We start from the raw sequence: 25,236 nt of genomic DNA on the forward strand, positions 1-25,236 counted from the left end.
CTATGGGAGACTTTAACATTGGAGTCTATGGGTAGAGACTTTAACATTGGAGTCTATGGGTAGACACTTTAACACTGGAGTCTATGGGTAGACACTTTAACACTGGAGTCTATGGGTAGACACTTTAACACTGGAGTCTATGGGTAGAGACTTTAACATTGGAGTCTATGGGTAGAGACTTTAACATTGGAGTCTATGGGTAGAGACTTTAACATTGGAGTCTATGGGTAGAGACTTTAACATTGGAGTCTATGGGTAGAGACTTTAACATTGGAGTCTATGGGTAGAGACTTTAACATTGGAGTCTATGGGTAGAGACTTTAACATTGGAGTCTGGGCGCCGTTCGGACCTTGTGGTTTGCGTGATGACGTCACCAGCTCGCGTGGTGACGTCACCGCACCGCGCACGTTGCGTGATAGCGTCGCCTGCCGCGTTCTAGTGCGTGGTGACGAACCTGCCCCTGTGGTGACGTCACTTCGCAACCATCCGCGTTTGGCGCGTCATGACGCCCCATCCCGCGGTAGTACGTGATAACGTCATCGGGGAATGTGGGCTGCGCAGTGACGTCACCACAGCAAAACAATTGGCTTGGAGCGACGGCGTCACCCGCACCAGTTTGTGCGTTGTGACGTCACGGACCACGTGTTCTGCGCGGTGACATCACCACGCAACTATACCCGAGTCGTGTTACGTGACGATGTCACCCGCTAGCGTCGATGCGTGATGACGTCACCGGCCAACTTTTTTAATCGCGTCATCACCACGCGCGTTGACCAATGTCATATTCTTGGTTCTTTGTTTAAAGTCACGGAGATAGAAAACAAAAAATAAATTTAAGATAATAAGAGCAAAAAAAACAATGGTTACATGTGATGACGTCACCACTCGCGTCGGTGCGCCGTGACGTCAGGCCGACAAGTGTGGTCCCGTGCCGTGACGTCAACCCGACAAGTGTGGTCCTGTCTGGTGACGTCACCCGACAAGTGTGGTTCCCGCGCCGTGACGTCACCCGACAAGTGTGGGTCCCGCACCGTGACGTCACCCGACAAATGGGGTCCCACGCCGTGACGTCACCCGACAAGTGGGGTCCCAAGCCGTGACGTCATCCGACCAATGTGGTTCCCGCACGGAGACGTCACCCGACAGATGTGGTCCCGCGCGGTGACGTCACGACGCACCGCGTTGATGACGTCGAAGGCGGCGATGGCGGCGGAGTCGTCTCCACGGGGTGAGCGACGCAGCCCCCCCTCTGACCCCCCCCTCGACCCCCCCTCGACCCCCCCCCTGACCCCCCCCGTGTGGGTTTCCGTCGGAGCGGACCTAGCGGTGGGCCAGAGCCCCGCGCCGCGTCCACGCGCGGTGCCGAGAGCGGCGCCCGGGACCCCCCCACAGGGGGACGTTGACTCCCTCGTGTGGGTGACAGTGCCTGTAGTGTGTAGTGTGTATGTTAGTGTGTTAGTGTGTGTTAGTGTAGTGTGTGTGTAGTGTATAGTGTATGTTAGTCTGTAGTGTGGGTGACAGTGCCTGTAGTGTGTAGTGTGTGTTAGTGTGTAGTGTGTGTAGTGTAGTGTGTTAGTGTGTAGTGTGTTAGTGTTAGTGTGTTAGTGTGTGTTAGTGTGTGTTAGTGTGTAGTGTGGGTGACAGTGCCTGTAGTGTGTAGTGTATGTTAGTCTGTGTGTAGTGTGTGTGTGTGTAGTGTGTGTTAGTGTAGTGTTAGTGTGTGTGTAGTGTATAGTGTATGTTAGTCTGTAGTGTGTGTATGTGTGTAGTATAGTGTATAGTGTATGTTAGTGTGTAGTGTGTGTGTTAGTGTGTGTTAGTGTGTGTTAGTGTGTGTTAGTGTGTGTTAGTGTGTGTTAGTGTGGGTGACAGTGCCTGTAGTGTGTAGTGTATGTTAGTGTGTAGTGTGTGTGTAGTGTTAGTGTGTTAGTGTGTAGTGTATGTTAGTCTGTGTTAGTGTGTTAGTGTGTAGTGTTAGTGTGTTAGTGTTAGTGTGTAGTGTGTGTTAGTGTGTTAGTGTGTGTGTGTTAGTGTGTGTGTAGTGTATAGTGTATGTTAGTGTGTAGTGTGGGTGACAGTGCCTGTAGTGTATAGTGTATGTTAGTCTGTAGTGTGTTAGTGTGTAGTGTGTGTGTTAGTGTGTGTGTGTTAGTGTGTAGTGTGTTAGTGTGTGTTAGTGTGTGTTAGTGTGGGTGACAGTGCCTGTAGTGTATAGTGTGTGTTAGTCTGTGTGTTAGTGTGTTAGTGTTAGTGTGTTAGTGTGTGTTAGTGTGTGTTAGTGTGTGTTAGTGTGGGTGACAGTGCCTGTAGTGTATAGTGTATGTTAGTCTGTAGTGTGTAGTGTGGGTGTGTTAGTGTGTGTGTAGTGTGTGTGTAGTGTATAGTGTATGTTAGTCTGTGTGTGTGTAGTGTGTAGTGTATGTTAGTGTGTGTGTAGTGTAGTGTGTGTGTAGTGTATAGTGTATGTTAGTCTGTGTTAGTGTGTTAGTGTGTAGTGTTAGTGTGTTAGTGTGTAGTGTGGGTGACAGTGCCTGTAGTGTATAGTGTATGTTAGTGTGTAGTGTTAGTGTGTGTGTAGTGTATAGTGTATGTTAGTGTGTAGTGTGGGTGACAGTGCCTGTAGTGTATAGTGTATGTTAGTCTGTGTGTTAGTGTGTGTGTAGTGTATAGTGTATGTTAGTGTGTGTAGTGTTAGTGTGTGTGTAGTGTGTTAGTGTGTGTTAGTGTGGGTGACAGTGCCTGTAGTGTATAGTGTATGTTAGTCTGTGTGTTAGTGTGTGTGTAGTGTATAGTGTATGTTAGTGTGTGTAGTGTTAGTGTGTGTGTAGTGTGTTAGTGTGTGTTAGTGTGGGTGACAGTGCCTGTAGTGTATAGTGTATGTTAGTCTGTGTGTTAGTGTGTGTGTAGTGTATAGTGTATGTTAGTGTGTGTAGTGTTAGTGTGTGTGTAGTGTGTTAGTGTGTGTTAGTGTGGGTGACAGTGCCTGTAGTGTATAGTGTATGTTAGTCTGTGTGTAGTGTGTGTGTTAGTGTGTGTTAGTGTAGTGTTAGTGTGTAGTGTGGGTGACAGTGCCTGTAGTGTATAGTGTATGTTAGTCTGTAGTGTGTAGTGTGTGTGTGTTAGTGTGTAGTGTGTTAGTGTTAGTGTGTTAGTGTGTGTTAGTGTGTGTTAGTGTGGGTGACAGTGCCTGTAGTGTGTAGTGTATGTTAGTGTAGTGTGTTAGTGTGTGTGTAGTGTATAGTGTATGTTAGTGTGTAGTGTTAGTGTGTGTGTAGTGTATAGTGTATGTTAGTGTGTAGTGTGGGTGACAGTGCCTGTAGTGTATAGTGTATGTTAGTCTGTGTGTTAGTGTAGTGTTAGTGTGTGTGTAGTGTGTTAGTGTGTAGTGTGTGTTAGTGTGTGTGTAGTGTGTTAGTGTGTGTGATAGTAGTGTAGTGTATAGTGTATGTTAGTCTGTGTTAGTGTAGTGTTAGTGTGTTAGTGTGTGTAGTGTGTTAGTGTGTGTGATAGTAGTGTAGTGTATAGTGTATGTTAGTGTGGGTGATAGTAGTGTAGTGTATAGTGTATGTTAGTCTGTGTTAGTGTAGTGTTAGTGTGTAGTGTTAGTGTGTTAGTGTGTGTGATAGTAGTGTAGTGTATAGTGTATGTTAGTCTGTGTGTATGTGTGTAGTGTGTGTGTAGTGTGTGTTAGTGTGTGTAGTGTGTGTAGTGTTAGTGTGGGTGATAGTAGTGTAGTGTATAGTGTATGTTAGTCCGTGTGTGTGTATGTGTGTAGTGTAGTGTTAGTGTGTGTGTAGTGTGTTAGTGTGTGTGATAGTAGTGTAGTGTATAGTGTATGTTAGTGTGTGTAGTGTGTTAGTGTGTAGTGTAGTGTTAGTGTGTGTGTAGTGTGTTAGTGTGTGTGATAGTAGTGTAGTGTATAGTGTATGTTAGTGTGTGTGTGTGATAGTAGTGTAGTGTATAGTGTATGTTAGTCTGTGTTAGTGTAGTGTTAGTGTGTAGTGTTAGTGTGTTAGTGTGTGTAGTGTGTTAGTGTGTTAGTGTGTGTGATAGTAGTGTAGTGTATAGTGTATGTTAGTGTGGGTGATAGTAGTGTAGTGTATAGTGTATGTTAGTCTGTGTTAGTGTAGTGTTAGTGTGTAGTGTTAGTGTGTGTAGTGTGTTAGTGTGTGTGATAGTAGTGTATAGTGTATGTTAGTCTGTGTGTGTGTATGTGTGTAGTGTGTGTTAGTGTGTGTAGTGTGTGTAGTGTTAGTGTGTTAGTGTAGTGTTAGTGTGTGTGATAGTAGTGTAGTGTATAGTGTATGTTAGTGTGTAGTGTGGGTGATAGTAGTGTAGTGTATAGTGTGTGTAGTGTGTTAGTGTGGGTGATAGTAGTGTAGTGTATAGTGTATGTTAGTCTGTGTGATAGTAGTGTATGTTAGTCTGTGTTAGTGTGTTAGAGTGTTAGTGTGTGTAGTGTTAGTGTGTTAGTGTGTGTTAGTGTGTGTGTAGTGTGTTAGTGTGTGTAGTGTGTGTGTAGTGTGTTAGTGTGTGTGATAGTAGTGTAGTGTATAGTGTATGTTAGTGTGTGTGTAGTGTGTTAGTGTGTGTAGTGTGTGTGTAGTGTGTTAGTGTGTGTGATAGTAGTGTAGTGTATAGTGTATGTTAGTGTGTAGTGTAGTGTTAGTGTGTGTGTAGTGTGTTAGTGTGTGTGATAGTAGTGTAGTGTATAGTGTATGTTAGTGTGTGATAGTAGTGTAGTGTTAGTGTGTAGTGTTAGTGTGTGTAGTGTGTTAGTGTGTGTGATAGTAGTGTAGTGTATAGTGTATGTTAGTGTGTGTTAGTGTGTTAGTGTGTGTGATAGTAGTGTAGTGTATAGTGTATGTTAGTCTGTGTGTGTGTATGTGTGTAGTGTAGTGTTAGTGTGTGTGTAGTGTATTAGTGTGTGTGATAGTAGTGTAGTGTATAGTGTATGTTAGTGTGTGTAGTGTGTTAGTGTGTAGTGTAGTGTTAGTGTGTGTGTAGTGTGTTAGTGTGTGTGATAGTAGTGTAGTGTATAGTGTATGTTAGTGTGTGTGATAGTAGTGTAGTGTATAGTGTATGTTAGTCTGTGTTAGTGTAGTGTTAGTGTGTAGTGTTAGTGTGTTAGTGTGTGTAGTGTGTTAGTGTGTTAGTGTGTGTGATAGTAGTGTAGTGTATAGTGTATGTTAGTGTGGGTGATAGTAGTGTAGTGTATAGTGTATGTTAGTCTGTGTTAGTGTAGTGTTAGTGTGTAGTGTTAGTGTGTTAGTGTGTGTAGTGTGTTAGTGTGTGTGATAGTAGTGTAGTGTATAGTGTATGTTAGTGTGGGTGATAGTAGTGTAGTGTATAGTGTATGTTAGTCTGTGTTAGTGTAGTGTTAGTGTGTAGTGTTAGTGTGTTAGTGTGTGTGATAGTAGTGTAGTGTATAGTGTATGTTAGTCTGTGTGTATGTGTGTAGTGTGTGTGTAGTGTGTGTTAGTGTGTGTAGTGTGTGTAGTGTTAGTGTGGGTGATAGTAGTGTAGTGTATAGTGTATGTTAGTCTGTGTGTGTGTATGTGTGTAGTGTAGTGTTAGTGTGTGTGTAGTGTGTTAGTGTGTGTGATAATAGTGTAGTGTATAGTGTATGTTAGTGTGTGTAGTGTGTTAGTGTGTAGTGTAGTGTTAGTGTGTGTGTAGTGTGTTAGTGTGTGTGATAGTAGTGTAGTGTATAGTGTATGTTAGTGTGTGTGTGTGATAGTAGTGTAGTGTATAGTGTATGTTAGTCTGTGTTAGTGTAGTGTTAGTGTGTAGTGTTAGTGTGTTAGTGTGTGTAGTGTGTTAGTGTGTTAGTGTGTGTGATAGTAGTGTAGTGTATAGTGTATGTTAGTGTGGGTGATAGTAGTGTAGTGTATAGTGTATGTTAGTCTGTGTTAGTGTAGTGTTAGTGTGTAGTGTTAGTGTGTGTAGTGTGTTAGTGTGTGTGATAGTAGTGTATAGTGTATGTTAGTCTGTGTGTGTGTATGTGTGTAGTGTGTGTTAGTGTGTGTAGTGTGTGTAGTGTTAGTGTGTTAGTGTAGTGTTAGTGTGTGTGATAGTAGTGTAGTGTATAGTGTATGTTAGTGTGTAGTGTGGGTGATAGTAGTGTAGTGTATAGTGTGTGTAGTGTGTTAGTGTGGGTGATAGTAGTGTAGTGTATAGTGTATGTTAGTCTGTGTGATAGTAGTGTATGTTAGTCTGTGTTAGTGTGTTAGAGTGTTAGTGTGTGTAGTGTTAGTGTGTTAGTGTGTGTTAGTGTGTGTGTAGTGTGTTAGTGTGTGTAGTGTGTGTGTAGTGTGTTAGTGTGTGTGATAGTAGTGTAGTGTATAGTGTATGTTAGTGTGTGTGTAGTGTGTTAGTGTGTGTAGTGTGTGTGTAGTGTGTTAGTGTGTGTGATAGTAGTGTAGTGTATAGTGTATGTTAGTGTGTAGTGTAGTGTTAGTGTGTGTGTAGTGTGTTAGTGTGTGTGATAGTAGTGTAGTGTATAGTGTATGTTAGTGTGTGATAGTAGTGTAGTGTTAGTGTGTAGTGTTAGTGTGTGTAGTGTGTTAGTGTGTGTGATAGTAGTGTAGTGTATAGTGTATGTTAGTGTGTGTTAGTGTGTTAGTGTGTGTGATAGTAGTGTAGTGTATAGTGTATGTTAGTCTGTGTGTGTGTATGTGTGTAGTGTAGTGTTAGTGTGTGTGTAGTGTATTAGTGTGTGTGATAGTAGTGTAGTGTATAGTGTATGTTAGTGTGTGTAGTGTGTTAGTGTGTAGTGTAGTGTTAGTGTGTGTGTAGTGTGTTAGTGTGTGTGATAGTAGTGTAGTGTATAGTGTATGTTAGTGTGTGTGATAGTAGTGTAGTGTATAGTGTATGTTAGTCTGTGTTAGTGTAGTGTTAGTGTGTAGTGTTAGTGTGTTAGTGTGTGTAGTGTGTTAGTGTGTTAGTGTGTGTGATAGTAGTGTAGTGTATAGTGTATGTTAGTGTGGGTGATAGTAGTGTAGTGTATAGTGTATGTTAGTCTGTGTTAGTGTAGTGTTAGTGTGTAGTGTTAGTGTGTTAGTGTGTGTAGTGTGTTAGTGTGTGTGATAGTAGTGTAGTGTATAGTGTATGTTAGTGTGGGTGATAGTAGTGTAGTGTATAGTGTATGTTAGTCTGTGTTAGTGTAGTGTTAGTGTGTAGTGTTAGTGTGTTAGTGTGTGTGATAGTAGTGTAGTGTATAGTGTATGTTAGTCTGTGTGTATGTGTGTAGTGTGTGTGTAGTGTGTGTTAGTGTGTGTAGTGTGTGTAGTGTTAGTGTGGGTGATAGTAGTGTAGTGTATAGTGTATGTTAGTCTGTGTGTGTGTATGTGTGTAGTGTAGTGTTAGTGTGTGTGTAGTGTGTTAGTGTGTGTGATAGTAGTGTAGTGTATAGTGTATGTTAGTGTGTGTAGTGTGTTAGTGTGTAGTGTAGTGTTAGTGTGTGTGTAGTGTGTTAGTGTGTGTGATAGTAGTGTAGTGTATAGTGTATGTTAGTGTGTGTGTGTGATAGTAGTGTAGTGTATAGTGTATGTTAGTCTGTGTTAGTGTAGTGTTAGTGTGTAGTGTTAGTGTGTTAGTGTGTGTAGTGTGTTAGTGTGTTAGTGTGTGTGATAGTAGTGTAGTGTATAGTGTATGTTAGTGTGGGTGATAGTAGTGTAGTGTATAGTGTATGTTAGTCTGTGTTAGTGTAGTGTTAGTGTGTAGTGTTAGTGTGTGTAGTGTGTTAGTGTGTGTGATAGTAGTGTATAGTGTATGTTAGTCTGTGTGTGTGTATGTGTGTAGTGTGTGTTAGTGTGTGTAGTGTGTGTAGTGTTAGTGTGTTAGTGTAGTGTTAGTGTGTGTGATAGTAGTGTAGTGTATAGTGTATGTTAGTGTGTAGTGTGGGTGATAGTAGTGTAGTGTATAGTGTGTGTAGTGTGTTAGTGTGGGTGATAGTAGTGTAGTGTATAGTGTATGTTAGTCTGTGTGATAGTAGTGTATGTTAGTCTGTGTTAGTGTGTTAGAGTGTTAGTGTGTGTAGTGTTAGTGTGTTAGTGTGTGTTAGTGTGTGTGTAGTGTGTTAGTGTGTGTAGTGTGTGTGTAGTGTGTTAGTGTGTGTGATAGTAGTGTAGTGTATAGTGTATGTTAGTGTGTGTGTAGTGTGTTAGTGTGTGTAGTGTGTGTGTAGTGTGTTAGTGTGTGTGATAGTAGTGTAGTGTATAGTGTATGTTAGTGTGTAGTGTAGTGTTAGTGTGTGTGTAGTGTGTTAGTGTGTGTGATAGTAGTGTAGTGTATAGTGTATGTTAGTGTGTGATAGTAGTGTAGTGTTAGTGTGTAGTGTTAGTGTGTGTAGTGTGTTAGTGTGTGTGATAGTAGTGTAGTGTATAGTGTATGTTAGTGTGTGTTAGTGTGTTAGTGTGTGTGATAGTAGTGTAGTGTATAGTGTATGTTAGTCTGTGTGTGTGTATGTGTGTAGTGTAGTGTTAGTGTGTGTGTAGTGTATTAGTGTGTGTGATAGTAGTGTAGTGTATAGTGTATGTTAGTGTGTGTAGTGTGTTAGTGTGTAGTGTAGTGTTAGTGTGTGTGTAGTGTGTTAGTGTGTGTGATAGTAGTGTAGTGTATAGTGTATGTTAGTGTGTGTGTGTGATAGTAGTGTAGTGTATAGTGTATGTTAGTCTGTGTTAGTGTAGTGTTAGTGTGTAGTGTTAGTGTGTTAGTGTGTGTAGTGTGTTAGTGTGTTAGTGTGTGTGATAGTAGTGTAGTGTATAGTGTATGTTAGTGTGGGTGATAGTAGTGTAGTGTATAGTGTATGTTAGTCTGTGTTAGTGTAGTGTTAGTGTGTAGTGTTAGTGTGTTAGTGTGTGTAGTGTGTTAGTGTGTGTGATAGTAGTGTAGTGTATAGTGTATGTTAGTGTGGGTGATAGTAGTGTAGTGTATAGTGTATGTTAGTCTGTGTTAGTGTAGTGTTAGTGTGTAGTGTTAGTGTGTTAGTGTGTGTGATAGTAGTGTAGTGTATAGTGTATGTTAGTCTGTGTGTATGTGTGTAGTGTGTGTGTAGTGTGTGTTAGTGTGTGTAGTGTGTGTAGTGTTAGTGTGGGTGATAGTAGTGTAGTGTATAGTGTATGTTAGTCTGTGTGTGTGTATGTGTGTAGTGTAGTGTTAGTGTGTGTGTAGTGTGTTAGTGTGTGTGATAGTAGTGTAGTGTATAGTGTATGTTAGTGTGTGTAGTGTGTTAGTGTGTAGTGTAGTGTTAGTGTGTGTGTAGTGTGTTAGTGTGTGTGATAGTAGTGTAGTGTATAGTGTATGTTAGTGTGTGTGTGTGATAGTAGTGTAGTGTATAGTGTATGTTAGTCTGTGTTAGTGTAGTGTTAGTGTGTAGTGTTAGTGTGTTAGTGTGTGTAGTGTGTTAGTGTGTTAGTGTGTGTGATAGTAGTGTAGTGTATAGTGTATGTTAGTGTGGGTGATAGTAGTGTAGTGTATAGTGTATGTTAGTCTGTGTTAGTGTAGTGTTAGTGTGTAGTGTTAGTGTGTGTAGTGTGTTAGTGTGTGTGATAGTAGTGTATAGTGTATGTTAGTCTGTGTGTGTGTATGTGTGTAGTGTGTGTTAGTGTGTGTAGTGTGTGTAGTGTTAGTGTGGGTGATAGTAGTGTAGTGTATAGTGTATGTAGTGTATAGTGTATGTTAGTGTGTGTGTGATAGTAGTGTAGTGTATAGTGTATGTATATAGTGTGTGTGTGTAGTGTGTGTTAGTGTGTGTGTGTAGTGTGTGTTAGTGTGGGTGATAGTAGTGTAGTGTGTGTGTATAGTGTATATAGTGTGTGTTAGTGTGTAGTGTGTGTGTGTGATAGTAGTGTAGTGTATAGTGTATGTATATAGTGTGTGTGTGTGTGTAGTGTGTGTTAGTGTGGGTGATAGTAGTGTAGTGTGTGTGTATAGTGTATATAGTGTGTGTTAGTGTGTAGTGTGTGTGTGTGATAGTGTAGTGTATAGTGTGTGTAGTGTGTGTTAGTGTGTAGTGTTAGTGTGTGTGTAGTGTGATAGTGTGTAGTGTGTGTTAGTGTGTGTTAGTGTGTGTTAGTGTGTGTGTTAGTGTGTGTGATAGTAGTGTAGTGTATAGTGTATATAGTGTGTGTGTTAGTGTGTAGTGTAGTGTTAGTGTGTGTGTGTAGTGTGTGTAGTGTGTGTAGTGTGTGTTAGTGTGTGTGTAGTGTGTGTGTGTTAGTGTGTAGTGTGTGTGTGTGTGATAGTAGTGTAGTGTATAGGGTGTGTTAGTGTGTGTAGTGTAGTGTGTATGTGTGATAGTAGTGTAGTGTGTGTTAGTGTGTGTTAGTGTGGGTGATAGTAGTGTAGTGTATAGTGTATGTTAGTGTGTAGTGTGTGTGTAGTGTGTAGTGTGTGTGTGTGTGTTAGTGTGTGTGTTAGTGTGTGTTAGTGTGTAGTGTATAGTGTAGTGTTAGTGTGTGTTAGTGTGTGTGTGGGATAGTAGTTCGGGCAAAACAACCCCCTACCTCCTCGCGGTGCCGGACGGGCAACTCTGTCGTGGACAGCGCTGTGGGGGGAGATCCAATTTTGATTGGCTCCTCCCCTCATGGCATATGTGTCCACCACAGGGGCTAAACGGGGGCTCTGGACGGGTGCGAGGGGCTGGTAACCCCTTCACCTTCAATTAATTACCACGAAACCACGAATTAAACTGAAATATGTAACAACTAAGCTTGTGCCGGAGGCCCCGGGGGGCCAGGCGTCTATGACGTCTCCTGGCCAAACCCCAATTGGCGGAGCCAGGAGATTGAATACCTACCCTCGGGGCTACTCCAGAAACAACGAAAAGCCACTACGGGTGGCCACGTGGAATGTTCGAACGGTCACTGCAGAGGAGAGGCTGCCACTCCTCTGTCGGGAGCTGGACCGGTACCGCCTGGATCTATGCGGCATTCAGGAGGTCCGGTGGACCGGCTCTGGCTCCTGCCACCATGAGGGGTGGACAGTCCTCTACTCGGGGCAGCAGACTGCCAAACAACAGGGTGTGGGTCTTCTTTTGAACAAAAGAATGAAGGGGGCGTGGGAGCGTGGCGGTGAGGTGTGGGAAGCTGTAAGCCCCAGGCTACTTTGGGCTCGCCTTCCCATCAACCGGAGGCGAGGAATGGTGGTCGTGGTTACTTATGCCCCCACCGAAGATGAACATCCGTGGAGGGATGCAGGCAAAGCCGATGAGTCAGATGCCTTCTATGACCTCCTGTCACAGGTGCTGGCGAAAGTGGCCCCTCGGGATAGAGTCATCATGTTGGGTGACTTCAATGCCCGAGTTGGTCATGATACTGGCACCTGGTCTGGAGTGATTGGAGGGCATGGGCCAGATCAGCTCAATAACAACGGTAGGAGGCTGCTAGATTTTTGTGCAGCCCATGGGCTTGTAATTACCAACACGCTGTTCCGGCATCGGCGCATCCACACAACATCATGGATGCATGCCGGGTCCAAGCAAGAACATCTGCTGGACTACATAGTGACGGACCAGCGAATGCGAGCCCATGTCCTTGACACCAGGACCTACCGTGGAGCTGATCTGCCCTCTGACCATCGACTAGTCATCTGTAAGATGCGCCTGCCATTCTTCCACTCCGGTGGTGGGTGTACACCCAGGACCCCATTCCAACCTAAAGTGGCCTGGTCTCAGTTATCTGATGAAAGTTGCAAGCAAGAATTTCATCATCGCTTGCGGCTGGGATTGGCATCGTCCCCGACTCCTCCTGATGTCGAGGGTAAATGGGCGAGGTTTAGGACTGTGACTCATGCAGCTGCAATGGCTGCTTTGGGTACGCGGTCCAGACCTCCCCAGACACCCTGGCTGACAGAGGAGTTGTTCAGGATGGTTGAGAAAAAGCGACAGGCCCACTGTCATCGGCTACAGAATCCCACGTCAGAGAATGAGGAGGCTTTACCGCAGCCTTCGCTCGGAGGTTCGGAGAGCCGTGAGGCGCTGCAAGGATGGGTGGTGGTCGCGGGTTGCTGAGGAGATGGAGTCTGCCTCAGTGGACCGTGATCACAAATCTCTATTTAACTCCATCAAAAAAGTAACCTGCAGCGCCACACCTATTACCATCATTAGGGGAAAAAACGGTGATCCAATTTCCGACCCCCAGGAACAGGTTCGCAGATTTGCTGAGCATTTCTGTGAGGTCCTGGGGGAGGGAAAATCCCTCAGCCAGGAAAACATCGTGGCACAAAGTGAGGATGACCCTGCTGAGGCTGCGATGCCTCAAATATTGGATGAAGTCACCCCCTGTGAGTGGCTGGCTGAGGTTCCATCTGCTGAGGAAGTATTGAAGGCGATCCGGAGTCTGAGACCAGGAAAGGCAGCGGGCAGAGATGATCTCCCAAGCGAAATGCTGAGGGAGGGTGGCGTTTGTGCACAGACTGCCCTATATGACATCATAACAACAGTCTGGACCACTGGACGGGTTCCGCAGGATTGGAAGGATGCCCTGGTGGCCCCCCTTTTTAAGAAGGGGGACCGCACAGACTGTAACAACTACAGGGGCATCTCACTCCTCAGTGTGCCGGGAAAGGTCCTGGCAAGGATTATTCAGCATCGCTTTGCCAGGCACGCTGAGGAGAGGCTTGCGGAGCCCCAATGCGGTTTCAGGAAAGGGCGGTCCTGCACAGATGCCATATTTTCTGTCCGTCTGCTACAGCAGAGGTTTAGGGAATTCCAACAAGACCTACATCTCTGCTTTATTGACCTGGTCAAGGCCTATGATACCATCAGTAGGCCTGGGCTCTGGGTCGTTCTTCGTGCTTTTGGAGTACCTGACCCTCTGCTCACGATCATTAAGGACCTTCATGATGGTGAGCGGGCCCGGGTAAAACTACGTGGCTGGGAGTCAGAGCCATTCCCTGTACACCTTGGGGTGCGACAGGGATGTCCTCTGGCTCCCACATTATTTAACATCTATTTTGACCACGTAGTTCGTGAAGCCTTCAATAGCTGTACCGGGGGAATCTCCATATGGTACAGATATAATGGGAGGCTAATCGATGCCCGGGTGCGGTCAAGGGATGGCTCCCTATTGCTCAACCACGTTATGTATGCTGATGATTTGGTAATAGCTGCACATTCGGAGGAGGAGTTGGAGACGCTGCTGCTGCTGAGACTGGAGTGTGCCACTAAGAGGTGGGGCCTTACCATCAGCCCCACCAAAACTAAGCACCTGCCTGGGTATTTTGTACCATCGGACACTCCACCCCCACAACTCCCAATCGGTGATGGGGCAGTTGTGGAGATAGTGGAGAGTTTCCCATACCTGGGCAGTGTGCTAATGACTGGCTCCAGTTTAACAGCAGAGGTCTCACTCCGAATCAGTCGAGCGGCAATATCTTTTCATCGGTTGCGTAACGCTGTGTGGAAGCTACTTGGTCTGTCGCTCCGCACTAAGCTTCAGGTCTTCTCGGCCACGGTCAGTCCCTCCCTTCTCTACGCTTGCGAAACGTGGACCCCCCTAATGGAACATCTTCGCCGGTTAGAAACATTTAGGCTGGCCTGCCTACGATCCATCCTGGGTTTAACCAGACTGGATTGTGTGAGGAGCTCAAAAATCCTTGAAAGATCTGGGCAAGGTCCCATCGGTGAGCTCCTCCTGCGGGGAAGGCTGCGATGGCTGGGTCATGTAGCCCGCATGCCCAGCCACCGCATGCCGAAACAGCTTTTGTTCGGCCGGATTGAGGGGGCTAAGCGGGCGCGGCACGGGCTAGAGAAGAGATGGAGTGATGTGGTACAGGAGGACGTGGAGCTGAGTGGACTAGCCGATGACTGGTACCAGCGGTGTCAAGATCGGCCTCTGGGGAGGAGGCTCGTGAAGGACGCTACTGGGCAGTTGGAGGCAGTCGCCCTCCAACAACAACGGAGGGCGGAGGAGCGATGCTCACAACAACGAGCGGAGCGCCGGGTGGCTAAAGCACAGCAGGTTGGCACAGTAGTGGGCACAGGTGGTGCATCAGCCAGTCATCTCAGTCAGTCGACCCGTGGCACCTGGGTCTGCCCCGTGACCTCCTGCCAGCGGGCGTTCGACACTTCACGTGGCCTCAAGGTGCACATAGCCTGGCACAAGCGTCGTGGTGACGTCACCGCCACTTAGTGGCGAATGGCGGTTGTTGTTGTGTCTGTGTGTGTCTATGTGTGTGTCTGTGTGTGTGTCTGAGTGTGTGTCTGTGTGTGTCTGTGTGTGTGTCTGTGTGTGTGTGTGTGTGTCTGTGTGTTTCTGTCTGTGTGTGTGTGTCTGTGTGTGTGTCTGTGTGTGTGTGCGCGTGGCTGTGTTGTCGTGACATTCTAATCACCAATCCCCTCACTGAGACGTCTGTGAGTAAAGAGCTTCATAGCCCTTCGGATTTCTCCTCCTGCTGCTGCTGCAATCTAAATACATTGATTCAGATTCTGTGCCACTTTCTCTGGCTGTGGGTGCCTTGTCTACAGATGAAGCAGACCCAGCCGGAGGAGGAGATGGGGGAGGTGCTGCTGATGAGGGTGCTGATGATGAAATGGCATCTGTAATGGGGTTCAGCGGATTTGGTGAGTACACGCGTGTGTGTGTTTACGTGTACACGCGTGTGTGTATGTACGTGTACACGCGTGTGTGTGTGTATGTGTACACGCGTGTGTGTGTGTACGTGTACACGCATGTTTGTGTGTACGTGTGTGTGTACGTGTGTGTGTAGGTAAAACAACCCCCTACCTCCTCGCGGTGCCGGACGGGCAACTCTGTCGTGGACAGTGCTGTGGGGGGAGGGCCAATTCCGATTGGTTCCTCCCCTCATGGCATATGTGACCACCACAGGGGCTAAACGGGGGCTCTGGACTGGTGCGAGGGGCTGGTAACCCCTCCACCTTCAATCAATAGCAACGAAACTACGACTTAAACTTAAATATGTAACAAATAAGCTTGTGCCGGAGGCCCCGGGGGGACAGGCGTCTATGACGTCTCCTGGCCAAACCCCAATTGGCGGAGCCAGGAGATTGAATCTCAACCCTCGGGGCTGCTCCAGAAACAACGAAAAGCCACTACGGGTGGCCACGTGGAATGTTCGAACGCTCACTGCGGAGGAGAGGCTGCCACTCCTGTCGGGAGCTGGACTGGTACCGCCTGGATCTCTGTGGCATTCAGGAGGTCCGGTGGACCGGTTCTGGCTCTTGTCACCATGAGGGGTGGGCAGTCCTCTACTCGGGGCAGCAGACTGCCAAACAACAGGGTGTGGCTCATCTTTTGAACAAAAGAATGAAGGGGGCGTGGGATTGTGGCGGTGAGGTGTGGGAAGCTGTAAGCCCCAGGCTACTTTGGGCTCGCCTTCCCATTAACCGGAGGCGAGGATTGGTGGTCGTGGTTACTTATGCCCCCACCGAAGACGAACATCCATGGAGGGATGCAGGCAAAGCCGATGAGTCAGATGCCTTCTATGACCTCCTGTCACAGGTGCTGGCTAAAGTGGCCCCTCGGGATAGAGTCATCTTGTTGGGTGACTTCAACGCCCGAGTTTGTCATGATGCTGGCACCTGGTCTGGAGTGATTGGAGAGCATGGGCCAGATCAGCTCAATAACAATGGTAGGAGGCTGCTAGATTTTTGTGCAGCCCATGGGCTTGTAATTACCAACACGCTGTTCCGGCATTGGCGCATCCACACAACATCATGGATCATGGATGCATGCCGGTTCCAAGCAAGAACATCTGCTGGACTACATAGTGACGGACCAGCGGATGCGAGCCCATGTCCTTGACACCAGGACCTACCGTGGAGCTGATCTGCCCTCTGACCATCGACTAGTCATCCGTAAGATGCGCCTGCCATTCTTCCACTCCGGTGGTGGGTGTACACCCAGGACCCCATTCCAACCTAAAGTGGCCTGGTCTCAGTTATCTGATGAAAGTTGCAAGCGAGAATTTCATCATCGCCTGCGGCTGGGGTTGGCATCGTCTCCCACTCCTCCTGATGTCGAGGGTAAATGGGCGAGGTTTAGAACTGTGACTCATGCGGCTGCAATGTCTGCTTTGGCTACGCGGTCCAGACCTCCCCAGAGACCCTGGCTGACAGAGGAGGTGTTCAGGATGGTTGAGAAAAAGCGACAGGCCCACTGTCATCGGCTACAGAATCCCACGTCAGAGAATGAGGAGGCTTACCGCAACCTTCGCTCGGAGGTTCGGAGAGCCGTGAGGCGCTGCAAGGATGGGTGGTGGTCGCGGGTTGCTGAGGAGATGGAGTCTGCCTCAGTGGCCCGCGATCACAAATCTCTTTATCTCCATCAAAAATGTAACCTGCAGCGCCACACCTATTACCATCATTAGGGGAAAAAACGGTGATCCAATCTCTGACCCCCAGGAACAGGTTTGCAGATTTGCTGAGCATTTCTGTGAGGTCTTCGGGGAGGGGAAATCCCTCAGCCCGGAAAATATTGTGGGACAAAGTGGGGATGACCCTGTTGAGGCTGCGGTGCCTCAAATATTGGAGGAAGAAGTCACCCCCTGTGAGTGGCTGGCTGAGGTGCCATCTGTTGAGGAAGTATTGAAGGCGATCCAGAGTCTGAGACCAGGAAAGGCAGAGATGATCTCCCAAGCGAAATGCTGAGGGAGGGTGGCGTTTGTGCACAGACTGCCCTATATGACATCATAACAACGGTCTGGACCACTGGACGGGTTCCGCAGGATTGGAAGGATGCCCTGGTGGTCCCCCTTTTTAAGAAGGGGGACCGCACAGACTGTAACAACTACAGGGGCATCTCACTCCTCAGTGTGCCGGGAAAGGTCCTGGCAAGGATTATTCAGCATCGCCTTGCCAGGCACGCTGAGGAGAGGCTTGCGGAGCCCCAATGCGGTTTCAGGAAAGGGCGGTCCTGCACAGATGCCATATTTTCTGTCCGTCTGCTACAGCAGAGGTGTAGGGAATTCCAACAAGACCTACATCTCTGCTTTATTGACCTGGTCAAGGCCTATGATACCATCAGTAGGCCTGGGCTCTGGGTCGTTCTTCGTGCTTTTGGAGTACCTGACCCTCTGCTCACGATCATTAAGGACCTTCATGATGGTGAGCGGGCCCGGGTAAAACTACGTGGCCGGGAGTCAGAGCCATTCCCTGTACACCTTGGGGTGCGACAGGGATGTCCTCTGGCTCCCACATTATTTAACATCTATTTTGACCACGTAGTTCGTGAAGCCTTCAATAGCTGTACCGGGGGAATCTCCATATGGTACAGATATAATGGGAGGCTAATCGATGCCCGGGTGCGGTCAAGGGATGGCTCCCTATTGCTCAACCACGTTATGTATGCTGATGACTTGGTAATAGCTGCTCAGTCAGAGGAGGAGTTGGAGACGCTGCTGCTGAGACTGGAGCGTGCCACTAAGAGGTGGGGCCTTACCATCAGCCCCACCAAAACCAAGCACCTGCCTGGGTATTTTGTACCATCGGACACTCCACCCCCACAACTCCCAATCGGTGATGGGGCAGTTGTGGAGAGAGTGGAGAGTTTCCCATACCTGGGCAGTGTGCTTATGACTGGCACCAGTTTAACAGCAGAGGTTTCACTCCGAATCAGTCGAGCGGCAATATCTTTTCATCGGTTGCGTAACGCTGTGTGGAAGCTACCTGGTCTGTCGCTCCGCACTAAGCTTCAGGTCTTCTCGGCCACGGTCATTCCCTCCCTTCTCTACGCTTGCGAAACGTGGACCCCCCTAATGGAACATCTTCGCCGGTTAGAAACATTTAGGCTGGCCTGCCTACGATCCATCCTGGGTTTAACCAGACTGGATTGTGTGAGGAGCTCACAAATCCTTGAAAGATCTGGGCAGGGTCCCATCGGTGAGCTCCTCCGGCAGGCAAGGCTGCGATGGCTGGGTCATGTAGCCCGCATGCCCAGCCACCGCATGCCGAAACAGCTTTTGTTTGGCCGGATTGAGGGGGCTAAGCGGGCGCGGCACGGGCTAGAGAAGAGATGGAGTGATGTGGTACAGGAGGACGTGGAGCTGAGTGGACTTGCCGATGACTGGTACCAGCGGTGTCAAGATCGGCCTCTGTGGAGGAGGCTCGTGAAGGATGCTACTGGGCAGTTGGAGGCAGTCGCCCTCCAACAACAACGGAGGGCGGAGGAGCGACGCTCACAACAGCGAGCGGAGCGCCGGGTGGCTAAAGCACAGCAGGTTGGCACAGTAGGGGGCACAGGTGGTGCATCAGCCAGTCATCTCAGTCAGTCGACCCGTGGCACCTGGGTCTGCCCCGTGACCTCCTGCCAGCGGGCGTTCGACACTTCACGTGGCCTCAGGGTGCACATAGCCTGGCACAAGCGTCGTGGTGACGTCACCGCCACTTAGTGGCGAATGGCGGTTGTTGTTGTTGTTGTGTGTGTGTAGGTAAGAAGGCGCGTGTGTTTGACCTGTGTGTGTGTATACGTGTGTGTATACGTGTGTGTGTATACATGTGTGTGTATGTGTGTACGTGTGTGTGTGTAGGTAAAAAGGCGCGTGTGTTTGACCTGTGTGTGTGTGTACGTGTGTGTGTACGTGTGTGTGTATACGTGTGTGTATGTGTGTACGTGTGTTTATGTAGGTAAGAAGGCGCGTGTGTTTGACCTGTGTGTGTGTACGTGTGTGTGTACGTGTGTGTATGTGTGTGTACGTGTGTGTGTGTGTGTACGTGTGTGTGTGTAGGTAAGAAGGCGCGTGTGTTTGACCTGTGTGTGTGTATACGTGTGTATGTATGCGTGTGTGTACGTGTGTGTGTGTAGGTAAGAAGGCGCGTGTGTTTGACCTGTGTGTGTACGTGTGTGTGTATACGTGTATGTATACGTGTGTGTGTGTATACGTGTGTGTGTACGTGTGTGTATACGTGTGTGTGTACGTGTGTTTGACCTGTGTGTGTGTATACGTGTGTGTGTGTATACGTGTGTGTGTACGTGTGTGTGTACGTGTGTGTGTGTAGGTAAGAAGGCGCGTGTGTTTGACCTGTGTGTGTGTGTGTACGTGTGTGTATACGTGTGTGTGTGTACACGTGTGTGTGTGTGTGTGTACGTGTGTGTGTACGTGTGTGTGTGTAGGTAAGAAGGCGCGTGTGTTTGACCTGTGTGTGTACGTGTGTGTGTACGTGTGTGTATACGTGTGTGTGTGTATACGTGTGTGTGTGTGTGTGTGTACGTGTGTGTGTACGTGTGTGTATACGTGTGTGTGTGTATACGTGTGTGTGTGTGTGTGTACGTGTGTGTGTACGTGTGTGTATACGTGTGTGTGTGTATACGTGTGTGTGTACGTGTGTGTGTATACGTGTGTGTGTGTATACGTGTGTGTGTGTGTGTACGTGTGTGTGTACGTGTGTACGTGTAGGTAAGAAGGCGCGTGTGTTTGACTTGTGTGTGTGTGTACGTGTGTGTATACGTGTGTGTGTGTATACGTGTGTGTGTGTGTGTACGTGTGTGTGTACGTGTGTACGTGTAGGTAAGAAGGCGCGTGTGTTTGACCTGACGGCGATCTTCGAGCAAACGCGACGCACGGCGGTGGAGCGAAGTCGTGCCACACTGCAGGAACGGCAGCAGCAGCAGCAGAGCGCAAACACCACCAACACCATCAAGACCACCAAGACCACCACCAAGACCACCACCACCACCACAGCCTCCACCACACGCGCACGGTGAGGGTCGTGGTGCTGCTGCTGGTGGTGGTGGTGGTGGAGGTAGAAGTGGTGGCGGTTGTGGTGGTGGTGGTGGCGGTTGTGGTCGAGTGGTGGTGGTGGTGTAGGTGGTGGTGGTGGTTGTGATGTAGGTGGTGGTGGCGGTTGTGGTGTTGGTGGTGGTGGTGGTTGTGGCGGTTGTGGTCGAGTGGTGGTGGTGGTGTAGGTGGTGGTGGCGGTTGTGGTGTAGGTGGTGGTGGTGGTGTAGGTGGTTGTGGTGGTTGTGGTGTTGGTGGTGGTGGTGGCAGTTGTGGTGTTGGTGGTGGTGGTTGTGGTGTTGGTGATGGTGGCGGTTGTGGTGGTGGTGGTGGTGGTGGCGGTTGTAGTGTTGGTGGTGGTGGTGGCGGTTGTGGTGTTGGTGGTGGTGGTGGTGGTGGCGGTTGTGGTCGAGTGGTGGTTGTGTAGGTGGTGGTGGTGGTGGTGGTTGTGATGTAGGTGATGGTGGTGGCGGTTGTGGTGGTGGTGTAGGTGGTGGTGATGATAATGGTTGTGGTGTAGGTAGAAGTGGTGGCGGTTGTGGTGGTGGTGGTGGCGGTTGTGGTGTAGGTGGTGGTGGTTGTGGTGGAGTGGTGGTGTAGGTGGTGGTGGTGGTGGTGTAGGTGGTGGTGGTGGTTGTGATGTAGGTGGTGGTGGTGGTGGCGGTTGTGGTGGTGGTGTAGGTGGTGGTGATGGTAATGGTTGTGGTGTAGGTGGTGGTGGCGGTTGTGGTGGTGGTGGCGGTTGTGGTGTAGGTGGTGGTGTTGGTGGTTGTGGTGGAGTGGTGGTGGTGTAGGTGGTGGTTGTGTAGGTGGTGGTTGTGGTGTAGGTGGTGGTGGTGGCGGTTGTGGTGGTGAGGGTGGTGGAGGTGGTGGTGGTGGGGTGGTGGTGGTGGGCTGGGGGTTGTGGTGGTGGTGGTGAGGGTGGTGGTGGTGGTTGTGGTGTAGGTGGTGGCGATTGTGGTGGAGTGGTGGTGGTGGTGGTTGTGGTGTAGGTGTAGGTGGTGGTAGTGCAATGATGATTATTTAGATGATGATACTGCTGATCATGATGGTGATGCTGGTGATAATGCTGCTGATAATGATGCTGATGATGATGATGCTGCTGATGATGATGCTGATAATAATAATGATGCTGATGATGCTGATGATGTCTGCTCAGTTTTCCACAGCGCCCCAAAGTCAAGAACAGTAGCAGTGATGATGATGGTGACGGTGGTGGTGGTGGTGGTGGCGATGGTGATGATGGTGGTGGCGATGATGAAGACGTCATTGGGACTCGCCCTCTTCCCCGTGATGAAAACTCGGCCTCCGATGACGATGACGATGATGATGATGACGAGGAGCAGGATAAGGTGAGCGTTTGTGAGTGTGTGTGAGTCTGTGTCTGTGTGTGAGTCTCTGTGTGAGTCACCCACTCGCTCGCTCACCCGCCCACTCGCTTATTCACCCACCCACTCACAGTCAACCACTCACTCAATCAGCCACTCACTCAACCACTCACTCACTCACTCAACCACTCACTCAACCACTCACTCAATCAACCACTCACTCAACCACTCACTCAACCACTCACTCACTCAACCACTCACTCAACCACTCATTCAATCAACCACTCACTCAATCAACCACTCACTCACTCAACCACTCACTCAGCCACTCACTCAACCACTCATTCAATCAACCACTCACTCAATCAACCACTCACTCACTCAACCACTCACTGACTCAACCACTCACTCACTCAACTACTCACTCAACCACTCACTCAACCAACCACTCACTCAATCAACCACTCACTCAACCACTCACTCAACCACTCACTCACTCAACCACTCACTCAACCACTCAACCACTCACTCACTCAACCACTCACTCAACCACTCAACCACTCACTCACTCACTCAACCACTCACTCAATCAACCACTCACTCACTCAACCACTCACTCAACCACTCACTCAATCAACCACTCACTCAACCACTCACTCAACCACTCACTCACTCAACCACTCACTCACTCAACCACTCACTCAACCACTCACTCACTCAGCCACTCACTCACTCAACCACTCACTCAATCAACCACTCACTCAACCACTCACTCAACCACTCACTCACTCAACCACTCACTCAACCACTCACTCAACCACTCACTCACTCAACCACTCACTCAACCACTCAACCACTCACTCACTCAACCACTCACTCAACCACTCAACCACTCACTCACTCACTCAACCACTCACTCAATCAACCACTCACTCACTCAACCACTCACTCAACCACTCACTCACTCAACCACTCACTCAACCACTCACTCACTCAACCACTCACTCACTCAACCACTCACTCAACCACTCACTCACTCAGCCACTCACTCACTCAACCACTCACTCAATCAACCACTCACTCAACCACTCACTCAACCACTCACTCACTCAACCACTCACTCAACCACTCACTCAACCACTCACTCACTCAACCACTCACTCAACCACTCAACCACTCACTCAACCACTCACTCAACCACTCACTCACTCAGCCACTCACTCACTCAACCACTCACTCAATCAACCACTCACTCAACCACTCACTCAACCACTCACTCACTCAACCACTCACTCAACCACTCACTCAACCACTCACTCACTCAACCACTCACTCAACCACTCAACCACTCACTCACTCAACCACTCACTCAACCACTCAACCACTCACTCACTCACTCAACCACTCACTCAATCAACCACTCACTCACTCAACCACTCACTCAACCACTCACTCAATCAACCACTCACTCAACCACTCACTCAACCACTCACTCACTCAACCACTCACTCACTCAACCACTCACTCAACCACTCACTCACTCAGCCACTCACTCACTCAACCACTCACTCAATCAACCACTCACTCAACCACTCACTCAACCACTCACTCACTCAACCACTCACTCAACCACTCACTCAACCACTCACTCACTCAACCACTCACTCAACCACTCAACCACTCACTCAACCACTCACTCAACCACTCACTCACTCAACCACTCACTCAACCACTCACTCACTCACTCAACCACTCACTCAACCACTCACTCAATCAACCACTCACTCAACCACTCACTCAACCACTCACTCACTCAACCACTCACTCAACCACTCGCTCTATCCCCGTGTCTCACTCCCCGTGTCTCTCCGCGCCGTGCTAGGCCCCGGGTCTCTCAGTGTCCCACAAGGTGTCTCTGTGTCTCCCCGTGTCCCCGTGTGTCTCCCCGTGTCCCACAAGGTGTCTCTGTGTCTCTCAGTGTCCCACAAGGTGTCTCTGTGTCTCCCCGTGTCCCCGTGTGTCTCCCCGTGTCCCACAAGGTGTCTCTGTGTCTCTCAGTGTCCCACAAGGTGTCTCTGTGTCTCCCCGTGTCCCCGTGTGTCTCCCCGTGTCCCACAAGGTGTCTCTGTGTCTCTCAGTGTCCCACAAGGTGTCTCTGTGTCTCCCCGTGTCCCCGTGTGTCTCCCCGTGTCCCACAAGGTGTCTCTGTGTCTCTCAGTGTCCCACAAGGTGTCTCTGTGTCTCCCCGTGTCCCCGTGTGTCTCCCCGTGTCCCACAAGGTGTCTCTGTGTCTCTCAGTGTCCCACAAGGTGTCTCTGTGTCTCCCCGTGTCCCCGTGTGTCTCCCCGTGTCCCACAAGGTGTCTCTGTGTCTCTCAGTGTCCCACAAGGTGTCTCTGTGTCTCCCCGTGTCCCCGTGTGTCTCCCCGTGTCCCACAAGGTGTCTCTGTGTCTCTCAGTGTCCCACAAGGTGTCTCTGTGTCTCCCCGTGTCCCCGTGTGTCTCCCCGTGTCCCACAAGGTGTCTCTGTGTCTCTCAGTGTCCCACAAGGTGTCTCTGTGTCTCCCCGTGTCCCCGTGTGTCTCCCCGTGTCCCACAAGGTGTCTCTGTGTCTCTCAGTGTCCCACAAGGTGTCTCTGTGTCTCCCCGTGTCCCCGTGTGTCTCCCCGTGTCCCACAAGGTGTCTCTGTGTCTCTCAGTGTCCCACAAGGTGTCTCTGTGTCTCCCCGTGTCCCCGTGTGTCTCCCCGTGTCCCACAAGGTGTCTCTGTGTCTCTCAGTGTCCCACAAGGTGTCTCTGTGTCTCCCCGTGTCCCCGTGTGTCTCCCCGTGTCCCACAAGGTGTCTCTGTGTCTCTCAGTGTCCCACAAGGTGTCTCTGTGTCTCCCCGTGTCCCCGTGTGTCTCCCCGTGTCCCACAAGGTGTCTCTGTGTCTCTCAGTGTCCCACAAGGTGTCTCTGTGTCTCCCCGTGTCCCCGTGTGTCTCCCCGTGTCCCACAAGGTGTCTCTGTGTCTCTCAGTGTCCCACAAGGTGTCTCTGTGTCTCCCCGTGTCCCCGTGTGTCTCCCCGTGTCCCACAAGGTGTCTCTGTGTCTCTCAGTGTCCCACAAGGTGTCTCTGTGTCTCCCCGTGTCCCCGTGTGTCTCCCCGTGTCCCACAAGGTGTCTCTGTGTCTCTCAGTGTCCCACAAGGTGTCTCTGTGTCTCCCCGTGTCCCCGTGTGTCTCCCCGTGTCCCACAAGGTGTCTCTGTGTCTCTCAGTGTCCCACAAGGTGTCTCTGTGTCTCCCCGTGTCCCCGTGTGTCTCCCCGTGTCCCACAAGGTGTCTCTGTGTCTCTCAGTGTCCCACAAGGTGTCTCTGTGTCTCCCCGTGTCCCCGTGTGTCTCCCCGTGTCCCACAAGGTGTCTCTGTGTCTCTCAGTGTCCCACAAGGTGACTCTGTGTCTCCCCGTGTCCCCGTGTGTCTCCCCGTGTCCCACAAGGTGTCTCTGTGTCTCTCAGTGTCCCACAAGGTGTCTCGGTGTCTCTGTGTCTCCCTGCTAGGCCCCGTGTCTCACGAGGTGTCTCCGTGTGTCTCCGTGTCTCTGTCTCCCTGCTAGGCCCCGTGTCTCCCCGTGTCCCACGAGGTGTCTCTGTGTGTCTCCGTGTGTCTCCGTGTCTCTGTCTCCCTGCTAGGCCCCGTGTCTCCCCGTGTCCCACGAGGTGTCTCTGCGTCACTGTGTCTCTGTGTGTCTCACGAGGTGTCTCTCTGTCCCCGTGTCTCTGTCTCCCTGCTAGGCCCCGTGTCTCCCCGTGTCTCACGAGGTGTCTCTGTGTCTCTGTGTGTCTCCGTGTCTCTCCCTGCTAGGCCCCGTGTCTCCCCGTGTCCCATGAGGTGTCTCTGTGTCTCTGTGTCTCTTGTGTCTCTGTGTCTCTCTGCTAGGCCCCGTGTCTCCTCGTGTCTCACGAGGTGTCTCTGTGTCTCTGTGTGTCTCCTCGTGTCTCACGAGGTGTCTCTCTGTGTCTCTGTGTCTCCCTGCTAGGCCCCGTGTCTCCTCGTGTCTCACGAGGTGTCTCTGTGTCTCCCTGCTAGGCCCCGTGTCTCACAAGGTGTCTCACGAGGTGTCTCTGTGTCTGTGTCTCTCCCTGCTAGGCCCCGTGTCTCCCCGTGTCTCACGAGGTGTCTCTGTGTCCCCGTGTGTCTCTGTGTCTCCGTGCTAGGCCCCGTGTCTCCCCGTGTCCCACGAGGTGTCT

General features: G+C 49.5%; 1 pseudogene; it reads left to right on the forward strand.

The window, feature by feature from the left end:
- Positions 1 to 1,101: 1,101 nt before the first annotated feature.
- The window catches only part of LOC142908093 (WD repeat-containing protein 70-like), a 104,745-nt pseudogene continuing 80,610 nt past the window's right edge, over positions 1,102 to 25,236 (forward strand).

Source organism: Petromyzon marinus, assembly GCF_048934315.1.
Source record: "Petromyzon marinus isolate PM22_M1 ecotype Great Lakes invasive population chromosome 70 unlocalized genomic scaffold, UKy_Petmar_22M1.pri1.0 chr70_unloc.1, whole genome shotgun sequence".
In the NCBI taxonomy this organism is placed as follows: Eukaryota; Metazoa; Chordata; class Hyperoartia; order Petromyzontiformes; family Petromyzontidae; genus Petromyzon; species Petromyzon marinus.